Below are 14,660 nucleotides of genomic sequence, written 5' to 3'. Positions count from 1 at the left end.
CTGTTTGCGTCTCTCACACATGGTCCTCAGCAATTCTTACAAAACCTCAGTGTTTCAGGACCACTGATACACCCAAAATCTTCCTGGGGAAGTGACTATCTTTTTTCTTTTTTAACTTACTTTATTTACTTATGTAATCTCTACATACAAAGTGGGGCTCAAACTCACAATCCCAAGATCAGGAATGACACATTCCAGCATGGGCCAGCCGGCACCCAGGACTGTCGTCTTCTTAATGAGTCCCCGTCATGGCAGATGCTCAGGAGTCAAGAGTGACTCATGAAAATGCCTTAAGTGTGACAGATAAGTGTGCAGAGCTGGCATTATTAGTTTTCTGAAACTCAGACTATATACATGTGTGAGATGTTGTGTCACTTCTCAAATACCCACGATAATGCAGAAATAAATAACTAAATGCAAACCAGATGCTACTTAGATACAGTTCGAGCAACAGACTCAACGCTGTCCCCTTCTTACCCACTTTCCAATTACATCAATTTTTTCCAAGCTCCTGACAGTTAACAGGAAACCGGAGTTTTACAAGGTGTCTTCACACCCTGCTCATCTACTCGAAAGGTCACCAGCGAGCGCAGAGTGAAGTCGGCCAAGAGTGTCTTGCGAGTCCTCCTCTGTGTCTATCCAAAAGCCACTCATCCTCTCTGGGTTAGTTCTTCAGCTCTGAAGTGGGAGCCCCGAACCAGATGATCCCTAAATTTAGATCAACCTCTACAATCCTAGACTATCTAAAGCAAGAAAAATAAAGGAGGCAAACACCCAGTGGAAAAGTTTAAAACTTCCAATGAAATGGTCGAAAGGGCAAAGTCAAAGACAAACATTAACTCTTTAGCAGCCAAACACTTAGTCGTGACCCATCACACATTCCTACATAGACAACCTGCATTTAAACTAAGTCACTCCTGCTACCTCTGTTACCAAGTCAGGTCCTTAGAACACAACTACTGTATTTTTTCCAAAGCAAAAAGCAAAGCCTTCTCTGCCATGACACAGACAAGGAGATTCCAAACGTTTCGCCAATACTGGAATCACAATTATCCCCAGGCTGAAATCTTATGGGTAATATCTCACACAGCCCAGGGTTTTTCACTTCTAACGTCTACACCATCACTGAATTCCATCATTTCTTATATCTTTGCCACTCATGATACCAGGCCCTTAATGGAGGTCACAGTTGGTCTCAAGAGGAAAAGGAAACTTTTTCAGACATATACCCATGTCTAAACCTCCCCTCTAAGAGTCATCTTCTAAGGGCAGCCATGTATCTCCAAAACCAGCAGCTCTCTGCAGGGCCTGCTACAATGTGTAAGTCTGCACTTCCTACATTACACATAACGCTGAGGTCAGACATGAACCAACCTGCTCTGGACTCCAGAACAGCGCACCGATCTGCCTGGCGCGAGCGAGCCGCCGGCTGCCAGGCTCCTCCTGCACTTGTCCGAAGAGCCACCTGTGACAGTGGGCATCAGGCCCTGTCTTACAACTATGAACCAGCAACACGCTTCTGAGCGGACAGAAAAACGACACTCCTTTTTGAACCGACACAGCCGACTAAAAGTGACACTGGACCATCTCTCACAGCCACGGGACTGTTAAGATACGCCTGACAGTTCATGAACTGTAGCTTCCTCTAGTGCACAAGAGCAGTGTTGAAACCCAGGCCAATCAGAGTCCCAAACAGCTGGCTGGCCTTCTGTGTACCAACACTGTGCCTTGTGGGGTCTCTTGGGAGGGCAGGGGAGGCCGGGGAGACGTCTCCACTGCCGACTGGCAGCGTTTGGTTGGGACAGTCGGGCTTCGGCGACAGCTTCGAGAGTCTGTTCCATGTAGCGGTCTGTGATGTGTTATATTTAAAGTGAAAGTCCTGTGGTTTGGATGCTTAGCCTTCCCTTACAGCTCACACCTGTGCCGAGTGTCAGGTGTCTACAGTCTAATAATAAGGAGTGCCCGGAGTGCCCTCCCTTGGGTTGGGCTCACTTTGATAATGGGACGAAAGCCCAAGCATTCCTACCCCAAGAAAATAACTCACACAATTCTTACCATTTCTGGGGTTCATGGACCTAGGAGAGAGCATTTCCTCCTTAAGCAACAGTCTGATCAGCAAGCACTTAAGAACAGAAAGATCTTCATGGTCTTTCCACCACGGGAGAAATCCGGGAGCCATCCTGGAAGTGCTCCGCACACCCCCTCGCTCGGGCTCTGCCTCTTCCTCGCCCTGGTCAGAGCCTGGAGACGGACTGAGAAACAGGCCTCCAGTCACTCTCTCTCCAGTTCCTCAGTCATGCCCTTAAGTGAGACCTTCTTCACTCGTGTGTACAACGTAATTGTGTAATTAAAGGAACACAGGCTATTCAGCCGGACCATCTGAACTTTGCCCATCACTTTACTAGCTGGGTGACAGACACCAGGCAGCCGTTCCCTCAGTGACAAGGGTCAGGTTTCTCCCCTTCCGAAGTGCATTACTGTAACACCTCCCTGACCCACTCTAGTCCTGACGCAGCCGCCCTCCTGCCACATGAATCTGCTCCTGTCAGGGTCAACCACACGCTGCTCTGACCTGCCAGCAGTATCAACCCCACTCCTGCTCGACCCAACCCTTTCTGTACTGCTAAACGCTGGTAAAAACGTTCAGTCCCACAAACCCCGGCTCTCACACCTCGGCACTTTTACAGGGGGCATGTCCTCCACAAGGCCCTGCCTGCTGCCCACCTACTATTCAATTTCTCCAGATCCCTGCACACAACCAGACCTGCGGAGGTCACAGCATCTGGTCCACAGCCAGTTTTTGTATGGCTCCTGGGCTGATAAAGGCTTTTACCTTTTTAAAGAGTTGTTAAAAAAAAAAAAAAAAAGAAAAGAAAGAAAAAAAAATGACAGGCCCTATGTGGCCTACAAAGCCTGAACTGTTTACTATCTGACCTTGAACAGAGACAGTATGCTGACCTCGGAGCTTGACTGTGACCCGGGACATACCTCCAGGTCCTCAGAGCACTCTGCTCCAGGACCACGACTGCTGGGGACACCACACGGCACACCGAGTGTGTCACCCCCTCCTGCTTGCCCCAGGGGCTTAGCACGACCCCAGGCACAAGACAGCTGTCTAATAGTGCCGGCTCTCCATCAACCAGGTCCACTCACACACAGATTTCTCCAATCCACGCCACACAGCAAATGTATTTTCTCCTGATTTTCTTAACATCCCCTTTTCTCTAACTTACTTTTTTATAATACAGTATATAACACACACACACAAAAATATGTGTTAACTGTGGATTTTCACCTATGGGGGGTCAGGCGGCCTGCACCGGTCAAAGGTCACCTGTGCCAGCACATGTGCACATGACCCCACGCGGCGCCAGCACCCGGAGCCTCGAAGATGGCAGACGCCGGACTGAAGAGCTGCAGCCGGTATCGGACGCCACGGGACTGAAGAGCTGCAGCCGGTATCGGACGCCACGGGACTGAAGGCGAAGCACCAACATCCCAACCTCCACCTTCTGTCTCCTAGCTCAGATTTCTTTGTTAGAAAGACCTGCCTCTCTACAACACTACAATACCCTGACAGCTTCAGTTACGAATACCTGACACTTTAGCTAAGGGTAAAACTTAATTTCTGATCCATTATTTAATTTTGATAATTTTCAGTTAATGCTACTCTTCATAAACAAAACAAAAATAAAACAGATACAACAAGTAAGCACTAGGCAGACACTTACTGGTTTCCTACTCAGTGCACCCAGCCCCCCGTAATGCCGCCTGCACCAGTGTGAGAACCCACACCTCCGCTTACGGACAGGCTCCACGATGAGCCTATCAAAGAGGCTCAATCACCTGTCTAGCTGTTCCAGCTCTAGGCAGACTCCAGAAAGAGTCAAACTTGAAGCATCGAGGACACCTGGACTGGTGGTTCTCCAAAGCAGACGCACGCACCGTTGCAAATCCCTTGAGGTTCTCAAGAGTCTGGCTAGCACCGTGTAACAGACACTCCCCAATGACGACAACGTCCCATCTCTGCCTGCCCAACGCCATAGCCACTAGTCACACCTGCGTGCTGAGCACCCCAAGTGGGGCTAGTGTGACTGTCAAACAGAACTTCTAATTTTATTTAATTTGGCTTAAAGAGCCACACATGGTTAACAGGGACTACAGGAGACACAGATCCCAGTCTAGACTCTGGATTGAAACACTGGAGTGAAATGGAAAAGAATCTCCTCTGGCTCCTTAACTACAGGCTATGTTGTCAGGCCCAATCCTCCCCCTGAAAAAGACTAAAAAAGATGGACAGAGTACTTTTAAAAATCTTAAAATCAACCAGAAACTGACAAGATAATAAGGAAATACCAGGCCAAAATTAAAGTGAAATCAGGAACCCAAAGAGCTCAACAAGCACAGAAACCACCTTTGTCCTGAAGTCATTTGCCAATTCTGAAAGTTCTCAACTTTCATTTCTACAACCATGCGGGGAAAGAGGAATAGGAATCAAAAGCTGGGTTCCTCAGGGTGTCTAACCAAAAACCCTACCTCAACAAGCAGGACCCTAAAGGCTACAAAGCTCCAGATAAGAGAAACCAGAGGCGAATCATCTCTCCAGTAAAATGACAGCATTGGGTGGTCCAAAACCTCATGCCTTAACCTTGCTTTAAGGTGATTCCCAAACTGGTTGAAGCAAAAAAAGGGGGAAAAAAAGCTCTCTCGAAGGAGCTACATCTTTGTTCTATACCTCAAAAGAGTTGTACAAATAATCAGAATTAAATTAAGAATCCTACAAATAATATCTCACACCATTTAAAAAAAAAAAAGTATCTCAAAATGAATCCCAGACCTAAACGTAAAACCTGAAACTTTTCTAGATGGGGACGGAGGGAAACATAGGAAAAACCTTTGTGACCTAGGATTAGGCAATGATTTGTTTTGGTTTGTTTTAGGCAATGATTTCTTAACTATGACACCAAACAAGCACAGTCCAGGGGTGCCTGGGTGGCTCAGTCAGTTAAGGGTCTGTGATCGGCCCAGGTCATGATCTCAGGGTCTGGGAAGGGAGCCCCGAGTCGCACTCTCTGGTCAGTGGGGAGCCTCTTCTCTCTCTGTCTCCTCCCTCTGCTTGCGCTCTTGCTTTCTCTCTCAAATAAAATCAATCTTAAAAAAAGTAAACTTTAAAATAAAAGCAGTCCATAAAACAACAAACTGACGAGCCATCATCAAAATGTCTAACTTCTGCTCTTCAAGACTCTGTTAAGAGAACGCAAAACACGGGAGGCCTGGGTGGCACAGTCGGTTGAGCGCCCAACTCTTGGTTTCAGCTCAGGTCATGATCTCAGGGTCGTGGGATCGAGTCCCACATGGGACTCCATGTTCAGCGTGGAGTCTGGTTGGGACACACTCTCTCCCGCTCTGCCCCTCCCCAACCCCACATACAATCTCTCTAAATTTTTTTTAAAAAGAGAGAGGGCTACCTTGGTGAATGTCTATCTTCAGCTCAGATCATGATCTCAGGGTCCCAGGGTCGAGTCCCCCATCAGGCTCCCTGCTCAGTGGGTAGTCTGCTTCTCCCTCTGCCTGTGCCCCTCCCCAACCCCCCACTCCTGCTCTCTCTCACCATCTCAAATAAATAAATAAAATCTTTAAAAGAGAAAGAGAATGCAAAAACAAGCCACAGCATGAGAGAAAAGCAGAGCACACATATGATAAAGACTTGTATCCAGAATACATAAAGAACCCACCAATAAGGAAAAAAAATTTAATAGGCAAAACATTTGAACATCAAAGAATACATGGGTGGCAAAGAAGCATACGGGAAGATACTCGACATTATCAGGCATCTGGGAGACAAATAAAACCACACCGGAAGACCACTGCACACCTACCAAAACGGCCAGAGAGCTAAAAGACTGGGCACGCCCAATGGTGCCCCAACGGTCAGAGTAACAAGAGCTCCCACAAAAGCCTGGGGTGGGTGTAAAACGGTTCGGCCAGTCTAGAACAAAGTCTGACACTTACTTTTTTTTTTTTAATGATTTTATTTATTTATTTGAGAGAGAGAGAGAGAGACAGGGAAGGAATGCAAGCAGGGGGAGTGGGAGGAGAAGCAGTCTTCCCACTGAGCAGAGAGCCCGATGCGGGGCTCAATTCCGGGACCTGAGATCATGACCTGAGCCAAAGGCATACGCTTAACCAGTCGAATGAGTCACCCAGGTGGCCAAGGGTTTGACACTTTCTTAAAAAGCCAAACACACACCTACCACATGATGCAGCTGTTCCAGTGCGTGACCCAACCATTCCCAAGAGAAATCAAAGCCTGTGTTCACATAGAAAGACTTCAACAGTCATTCAAAGGCTTTATTTGTAGAAGTAGAAATGAGGAATGACTCTCCACACTCTGATCCCATTCGATGTCATCCCAAGCAACAACAGGAAGAAGTTTTTTGGAAGTTAGCAAGTGATTCTAAAATAGACACAGATCCGCAAAGAGTCAAGGACAGTCAAGGTGTGCCTGCAGAGGCACCAAGGGGGAAGAGTTGCACCACAGGACTCGGGATAAAACTGAAATGACGGAGGCAGCTTACATGGGGCAGTACCAGGGGAATCCAAGAGTCCAAGACGCACACACACATGAACCGTTCGTTTACAAGAGAGGGGGCACTGCGCGGAGCTGAGGAGAAGATGCTCTTTTCAATAAGCAGTGTTGGGACAGCGGGACGTCCACATGTTCACGAAGCTGGATCCCGTCTTCAGATTCTACACCCACACCAATTCTGAGAGAACTAGAAAGTTAAAGGTTAAAAGCAGAAATATAAAAGCACTTAAAGAATAAATGAGGAACTAGTTCATGACTTCAGGGCAGGGAAAGACAGAAAAAGCATTCAAGGGAAAAGACCCATAAATGCCACTAATTAAACTTAAAAACTTCTATTCATTTAAAACAAAAAAACACTGAGTCAGTGAAACTGCATATGACAAAGTGGGAAGAGACAGCAGGAAAATACACAACCAACAAAGAATGTGTGTCCTGCATATGTAAAGTCTACAAATCAATTTTAAAATAACCTAATAGGAAAATATAGGCACTTCGCAAAAACAGTGAGCCTGAAAGGCCAGTAAATGTATAAAAAGATGTGCAACCTCACTGTAACCAGGAAAAGGCTATTTGAAAGCACTAGGCAGTGACGCAACAGAAACCACCAGAAGGGGCGGGGCGGGGAGACCGACGCGAGACCAGAGGCGGCTGAAGCGGTCATCAGAGAGGAGCCACCGGAGAGGCAGTCCCTGAGCGCTGCTCCAGGCCCGGCACTCTGACGTGCACGGAACGGGGTCACAGTCTATAACCGACGATAAACTCCAACCCCACCAGACTCATACAAGGTGAAAGAAGCTGTCCCAGGTACTGGTTCCCACCGCTCCTCCCCTTTATCTTCTCTATCACGGAGCCGCACCACTAACCCAAGTCTGACGCGGACCAGAGGAGGGACATGGGAACAGCCTTTGGCTCTGGGCTGCAATCAGGCACAGTCCAGCCCACCGGGTCCATCCCTAATTCTTCTTCTCTGCCTTAGCAGCAACCTTCACGTACTTAAAGACCACAAGACCCCCTTGGCAGGAGCACGGACTCCTCTTCAATCCTAAACCAATCACTGAGGGCCAACCCACTGTGCCGGTGGCAGGGAGCCACGAAGGCCCCGCGGATATGCACGGAATGACAGAATCCGTGTCCCCAAGCTCACAAGCCTCTGTGTGCCTACAGGTGCGTCCAACTCTGCAGCAGACACAGGAGAAAGCAAGCACATCACTAACCCTGTCTTTTAACACTTTCATCTAGGTCTGGTCTTAGGGAAAAAATAAAGGACAAAGGCAAAACAAGTATGTATTAAATTTGGATATGACTTTCATGCTAGGGCTAGAATCGATTCCCACAGAAGTGCTTCAGCAGTCACCCCAAGGCTCGGAGATCCTCCTGACTCCAGTAAACGAGCCAATCTCTCGGCACCAAAACAAAACCACCAGCAAACTCATGCCTTGAGCACCCACACATACACACTCTCCAGCTGTTTGCCAAAAACCTCAACTCTGGGGCCACACAAACTGCTATTTCGATGCAAAATTGCTTACTTAAAATCCAAACCAAGATTCAAAAGAATTAAATGACCTCAGCATAAAACATTCAACATCCCTCCACAAAATCAGTTGTAAGGTCTTCCCAAGACTCTACAAATCCTAAAAACCACACTCGGGAGTCCTAAGGCGAAGGCAGTCTCATCAGCAAATCAAAGTGATCAGAAGCCACCCGCTACCTCTGCCATCCACCACCGAGTGCCACCAGCTACCTCCTGCTTTTCGCTGGAACCTTCTGTAGCAGCGGCTCTGCACAGCAAGCCGACACCACCCCCGGGGCACCAGCCCCAGAGTCTGGTTCAGGAGGTCGGAGGAGGGGCACAGGCATCTGCGTTTCCAGTTCAAGTTCAAGTGACGGTGAGCAACCAAACCTCACAAGTGGCTGCGGAACAACCAGGTCACCGGTTTACCAGGTGTGGGTGGGCGCAGGCTTCCCTTCACGACAAGCAAGACTAAGGGGGAACTGCTGAGGAAGAACAAACGACTGCTTTTTTTTTTTACCCAAATACTGACTTTTCCTGCCTGAGTGAAGAAGGCTGGCACGCTGCGGAACTGACAGTGTTAGGAAGCTGCATTTCTAAAGGCGGTTTCAGGGCAGAAGGTAAAACCCTTGTAAAGTACGTGATGAATCCAACCGATTAGTGAAAGACATATTACAGCTCCCAGACCAGTCATCAAGGATCCTGCGTGAATCCCGCTCATCTTGTGCCGCCCGAAGCAACTTCCGATGTCTTCAGGACACAGAATGAGTCCTACCGAACACAGGACCAACTCCTACAAAATCAATTTCTAGAACAAAAACGTGAGAATTGTAAAGGGACAGAGAAATGTTTTTTCCCTTAGCTCAAGACACAAATACGGAATGCATAAAATCATTTCAGCTCACTCTTCTGTCCATCAAAGACAAACACATGGTGCTTTGGTCACAAGTAGACCCCACAAGCCCCTACCATTCACAGCAGAATCCAAGGCGCCAGATGGCACGACTTTCAAGATAGAACATGGAGGCAGAAAGGAGATCCTAGGCACAGACAGTCAAAGATTCAACTTTTTAGGTTCTTCTGAGCCTTGGTTTTGGTCCACTGGCCCCAGAGAAAGGAGTACAGAGGAGGTCAAGTCTTAAAAGCATGACAGAAAATTCTAAATCGGAGAATGAGCACATTCACTTCCAAAACATTTACAGAGCAGCAATGTGTTAGAGATCATAAATTCTAGGATGTCCTACAAGGGGATTAAACCTGAATGATAAATGTACAATTCACTTTTCCCTCACATTAGTCCTTGCTTCCCATGAAACTATATTCCTAAACACTGATATCTGCCCCCCCTCCCCAGAAAGGCACCAACGAAACAACTCTAGATGTAGAGGTCACTACAGCACAACCTTTAACAATAAGAAGCATCAACCACAGCCCTATGCATTAAATATTTTTATTTAACAATTTTGAGTTAATTTAAAATAATGAAACAATTCTGGTATGTCCATTACAGTGTTCACCTACACCACGCTGGCCACATCATAGCTTCATGATACGAAAGTGTCAGGCTCAAACAGAAAACATAGTAATTTAAACTTTCCCAGACACAGTAATTATGCTTGCACGTGACTCACTCCCCCTTTAGAAGATCAGTGAGGCGACTGTTTCCCCAGTCCTGCCTAGTCCTAGAAGCTGCGCAGAAAAGTTCAGCAGGTCTGGCCAACCAGGATCTGTCCCTTGCGGGCCAAGCCTGTCCCCACGGCCGGCTCCTCTAACTCCAAATGGCCAGTGTTTCATCTGTAAAATGAGGACAGAAATCACGCAACTCAATGGTTTTCATGAGGAACAGAGAGCACTCAGCTCAGGTCTGGCACGTTTCATCTCCCGGATTTAATTTGTCGAGAAAAAGGTAGGAACTCCTACCGACAACACCCAGTACCCACACCGGTACCCAGTAACATTACATCTCTTCCCTGTCAGTGGGTAACATCCCCATGTATAACTTTAGTCACTTTTCTTGTTCTGAAAAGTGAGTTGACAGTAAGTAGCAATGTATATCAGTAAGATCTAGGCAGGATTACTTTAATTAAATACAAAGTTCACAAGGAAACAGCTTCAGGTCCTGACAAACAAGGAAACTTTGAGGTGCTGCTACTAGACTCCTCCATGGAGGTGTTCAACTGCTAAGAAGTGGCAATAGTGCAGCTCCTGCGAAAACATCTATTTCATACTTTCCTCTAAAAACCATTTCATCTATGTTTAGGCAAATCAGACCATAATTAACAGCATTTGCTAAAAATCCCATCTATCCTGAAAGATACGCCTATCTGAATTTTATTTCCATAATAGAGCCTAGCAAAAACACCAAAACACCTGTTATAGACAGGAAGAGGGGGGTTCTTCTGCTACTTTATTATCAGAAACACATTTATTCATGTAGTTCTGAACGGTAAGACTTGGTACAATTCCTAGAAATTAATGCCAGAAAGTGGTAGGTAGGAATTTCATTTCTTCTACACAAAGTTGCCTTTTGGTAGTCATGAAATGAAGGGGGGGAAGCCTTGGCAAAATCTTAGTAAAGAGAAAAGGCACCAACAGTTCAAATAATCCACTACTAAATATGGTTTTCAGCAGAGACATAAAAAACCACTTCCTCATGCAGCCGGCTGGGGCAGCGGAACACAGGTACACCCAAACAGGAGCCGGGACCACTCTCATCCTTTCCCACCAAGGAGCGTTCTAAGGACACAGATGCAATTTCATATTTGAATGCTTACTGCATTCACAAACTTCCTGGAGTGTATTACTACTGACTCAAGTAAGGTCATTTACTTGGCCCAAGTTTTTAAAATTTGCATTTTAAATAACATACAGGCATCAGTAAAAATTGTCAAAGACCCCCACAGCAGTATTCTGCTAATTATTTAAAAGATTTTTAGTAAGGAGATACAGTAATGAAAATAAGTTCGTAAGCTAAAACTTTAAGGCAAAAGAAACTACTACAGAAACTAAACTTTACTCATTTATAAGCCAAAAAAACTCAATTCACAAATGACAGAAGTAAATTTAACCTTTAATTATATTGAAATTTAAAACAAGATTTTAGCTGAAAACTAAACTGACAATGTTCAATTTCAGAAGTTAAAGACTTAGACATTAAGACTCTGAATCTCATCTTTTGTTATGTCACCCTTAAGACAATTATTTTCTCAAAACTAAGACACTTAAAAATACAGAAAAGGTTTCCATGAAATCTTTATAGAGAAGTGAACTAAGATCCTACTTCTCTAACTCAAGACTAACAACCAGTAAAGACTAGTAATTTTCAAAACTATTCTTTACTACACTATAGTGTATATACAGTACACAGAATATACTGTAATTTTTTCTGCAGGAACTAATCAGTATTTTTTTTTAAAGGGGATAGCTTTAACAATACAATTCTGTTATTTAGACAACTTCTCCAACTTCCTAGTGAGAGAAGTTCTGTGATTTGCTGAAGAACCCAATTTTAAGAATTGGGACATCAAGTTGTCATTCCCAGTCATGGGCGTGGAGCACTAAAGAAAGGATGCTAGTTAGAAGTGTTTTAAGGATCCTCACTGCAGCTCCTAACTTCTGGTCTCCCCGGACACCCCAACACCATGACCCTCATGGAGCCTCACTGCTAATCTAACACAACTCACCTTCGGCAGACCGCCCCAAACTTAAATGCTGCGTTTTGCATTCAATGCTTTACTTATCCAAGGACCTGCTTCCTGATGTGCCAGTGTCTCTGGACAACGTGCAGGTCCTTCTAGTGAGTGCACATACTCAAGTGTCGGGTGGGTTACAGGACCCTTTAAGCAAGAGCAAGGCATTTTAAACAATCTCTTCCCAGCTTTCACTATCAAATTGGATTATTTAATAATCACCGGAAAGATACGATTCAGAATGAGGCATAGTTGATCTTGCTGCTTCTACAACATTTAGTACAATCAAGTATTGAAGACGCTAGCGGTAGGCCAAGTTAGTACCTCCCCTCCAAGCACAGCCCCATATAAAACAGTGTACTCCTAAAGACACCAGAACAGGGCGTCTGGGTGGCTCAGTGGATTAGGCCTCTGTGTCAGCTCAGGTCATGATCCCAGGGTCCTGGGATCCAGCCCCGCACCAGGCTCTCTGCTCAGTGGGGAGCCTGCTTCCCCCCACCCACCCACCCACCATCTGCCTCTCTGCCTACTTGTGATCTCTGTCAAATACATAAATAATTTTTTTTAAAGACCCTGGAACACAAACTTTAGAAGTTTCATGGGTATAAATATTGCAGGACGCTAAAAATGATCTCCCCAGGGCAGCTGCACGAAAAAATTGCCTACACTGCACCCCGACAAAAGCAAGGTGAGGCTACCTCCGAATGTACCTTCCGATCCCTCGGCCGCCGCCCGGGTTCCCAGAGACACACACCTGACCCGCGCTCACAGACTCCTCAAGGCCCGTTTTACAGATCACTGGGGGCCGAGGGGGGGGGGGGGTCTCTGCATTTCATTTCGAGCCGTAGCGGCCCATTTCCACAACCGTGACAGCGCTGACGTTCCACGTAAGATCCCGGCGAGGGTCGTCTGGCCTGCGGACCCCTAAACCCTCACGCGCCCGCAGCGAGGGCGCATGTCCCCGCTCCCGGCCACGACAGTGTCACTATTATCCCGGGCTCCCGGCCGGACCCCAGCTGCAGGCGGGCCGTGCCAGAGCGACACAGCGTTGAAACGACTCAAAAGAAATGTCTTCTTGCCCTCGGTGCACTAAGCGAGATCCCGCAGTTAAATAAAAGCAAGTCACACGCGCGCACACACGCGCACACACGCACACCCTCCCCGGAGGAAGAAAGGGGCCGAAGCCGGCAGCGGGGCCGGGGGCTGGTCGGCCGCAGCGGAAACTTGGAGGCACAATGAGTCCACGAGGTCCCCGCGGCCGCCGCCGGGCAGCCCCGGGCCCAGCGGGTTGAGCGCCCGCGGCGGGGGAGCGCCCGGCCCGGCCCCGGGTTCGAGGCTCGCCCCCGCCTGCCCGAGGGCCAGGGAGTCCGCAGGCCGGGTCCGGGCGCTCCCCGGGGTCCCCAAGGATTTCCCTTCACCTCGTCCTCCGTCTCTCCCCCCTTTTGTTTGTGAGGCCATCGGCCCGCTCCCGAGGCGGCGGCGGCCCCCCAAGCCCCGGCCCCCCGCGCGCCCCGGCCTCGAGCCCCCGCCTCTCCGACGCCCCGAGTGCACCGCCCTCCCCGCCCTCCCCGCGCCCCCCGGGCCTTCTCGGGTCCCCTCGTCCCTCCGCGGACCCGGGCCCCGGCCTCCCCTCAGGCCGGCCTCCTCCCTCGCCGTCCGCCCAGAACCCGCCCCCTCGCCGTCCCCGTCCCCGGCCTCCCCGGGGCCGCCGGGCTCCCCGCAGCCCCGGCCGCCCGCGCCCCGGCCGCCCGCGCCCCGGCCCTCCCCGCAGCGCCGGCCGCCCGGGCCCCTCCCTCGGCCTCCCCACGTCCTCGGCCTCCCGAGCCGCGCGCGGGAGGGGCCCGTCTCCGCCGCACCCGCCGCCCGGGCCGGCTGCTCCGCGCCGCTCGGCCCTCCGCCCGCCGGCCGCGGCCCTGCCGAGCCCCAGCGCCGGGAGGCGGCCCGCCCGCCCGCCCGCGCCCCGGCCCGCGCCCCGGCCCCGCACTCACTCGGACCGCGCTGGCGACGGACGCGAGGGCAGACACCGCGAGGCGGCGCGGCGGACGCAGGGGCGGCGCCCCCTCCCACACCTCAGGCCGCGGGCACAGCAGTCCCAGCCCGGCGGCGGCGGCGGCGGCGGCGGCGGGCTTGCGCCCTCGGGGCCGTGCTGCGTCGGCGCGGGCCGCGCGTGCGCGGCGACCAGCTGAGGCGCGCGACGACGCCACGGCGCGCGCCCGGCCGCGTCCCCGCGCCGAGCTTCCGCCTCTCCGAAGGACCGGGCATGCGCCTGGCGGCCCGCGCATGCCCAGAACGCCACGGCGCCCGGCTGCCGGGACCGCGCAGGACAGCGACGCCGGGCTTTCGGGGACTGGCGCGGGCGTGGCGGCGGGTCCCGGGAAGCCTCGGCGCGGGGCGGCCACCGGCGGCACTCCGGGCGGGCGGGCTCGGGCCCACCTCGGGGAAACCCTCCCCGCTTGCCCTGCCCCCACAGCCCGGACGCGGCCCCTTGGCCGGGCCTCTCTCGCCCGCCGCCCTGCAGCCCGGCCCCAGGGCCCGAACCCGCGCGGTCGCGCCCCGCTGTGGGCCGGGGCCTGACCCGAGTCCTCGCGGGGGTCCTCGCCAGGCTTCCCGCCCACCCCGGGGAGTGAGGCGCCCCGGGCACCACCACACACACCCCCCAGCGCACGAGGAAAGCGAGGCCCGGGGGTGCTTGGGGACGTCGGCCCCAGCGCTGGGCCGCGCTTAGATCGGCCTGGAGGACGGCCCGAAGCGGGCTGTGGGGGCGGCCGGACGGGGCCGGAGGGGGCCCGCGCGCTGGCCGGACGACCCCGGGGCTGGGGAGGCCGCAGCCCAGGGCAGCCGAGCGGAGCCAGGACGCGGAGGGGAGGGG

The 14,660-nt window shown here is 50.7% G+C and overlaps 1 protein-coding gene across 36 annotated transcripts in view; it reads right to left on the bottom strand.

Moving 5' to 3' along the window:
• The window catches only part of PTK2 (protein tyrosine kinase 2), a 247,100-nt gene extending 233,082 nt beyond the window's left edge, over nucleotides 1-14,018 (bottom strand). For 7 of the 36 annotated variants that reach the window (XM_082720657.1, XM_082720659.1, XM_082720658.1 and 4 more), the window contains exon 1: nucleotides 13,780-13,945. The gene's annotated coding sequence lies outside the window, so the exon portion shown is untranslated. Of the gene's footprint in view, nucleotides 1-13,779 lie in introns of all 36 variants that reach the window. The other 29 variants (XM_082720631.1, XM_082720632.1, XM_082720633.1 and 26 more) reach the window with 17 other exon arrangements.
• Nucleotides 14,019-14,660: the final 642 nt, after the last annotated feature.

This window comes from Mustela nivalis (genome assembly GCF_964662115.1).
Source record: "Mustela nivalis genome assembly, chromosome: 2".
Taxonomy (NCBI): Eukaryota; Metazoa; Chordata; class Mammalia; order Carnivora; family Mustelidae; genus Mustela; species Mustela nivalis.
The sequence above is the reverse complement of the archived record's forward strand: the minus strand, read 5'-3'. Positions and strand labels throughout refer to the sequence as shown.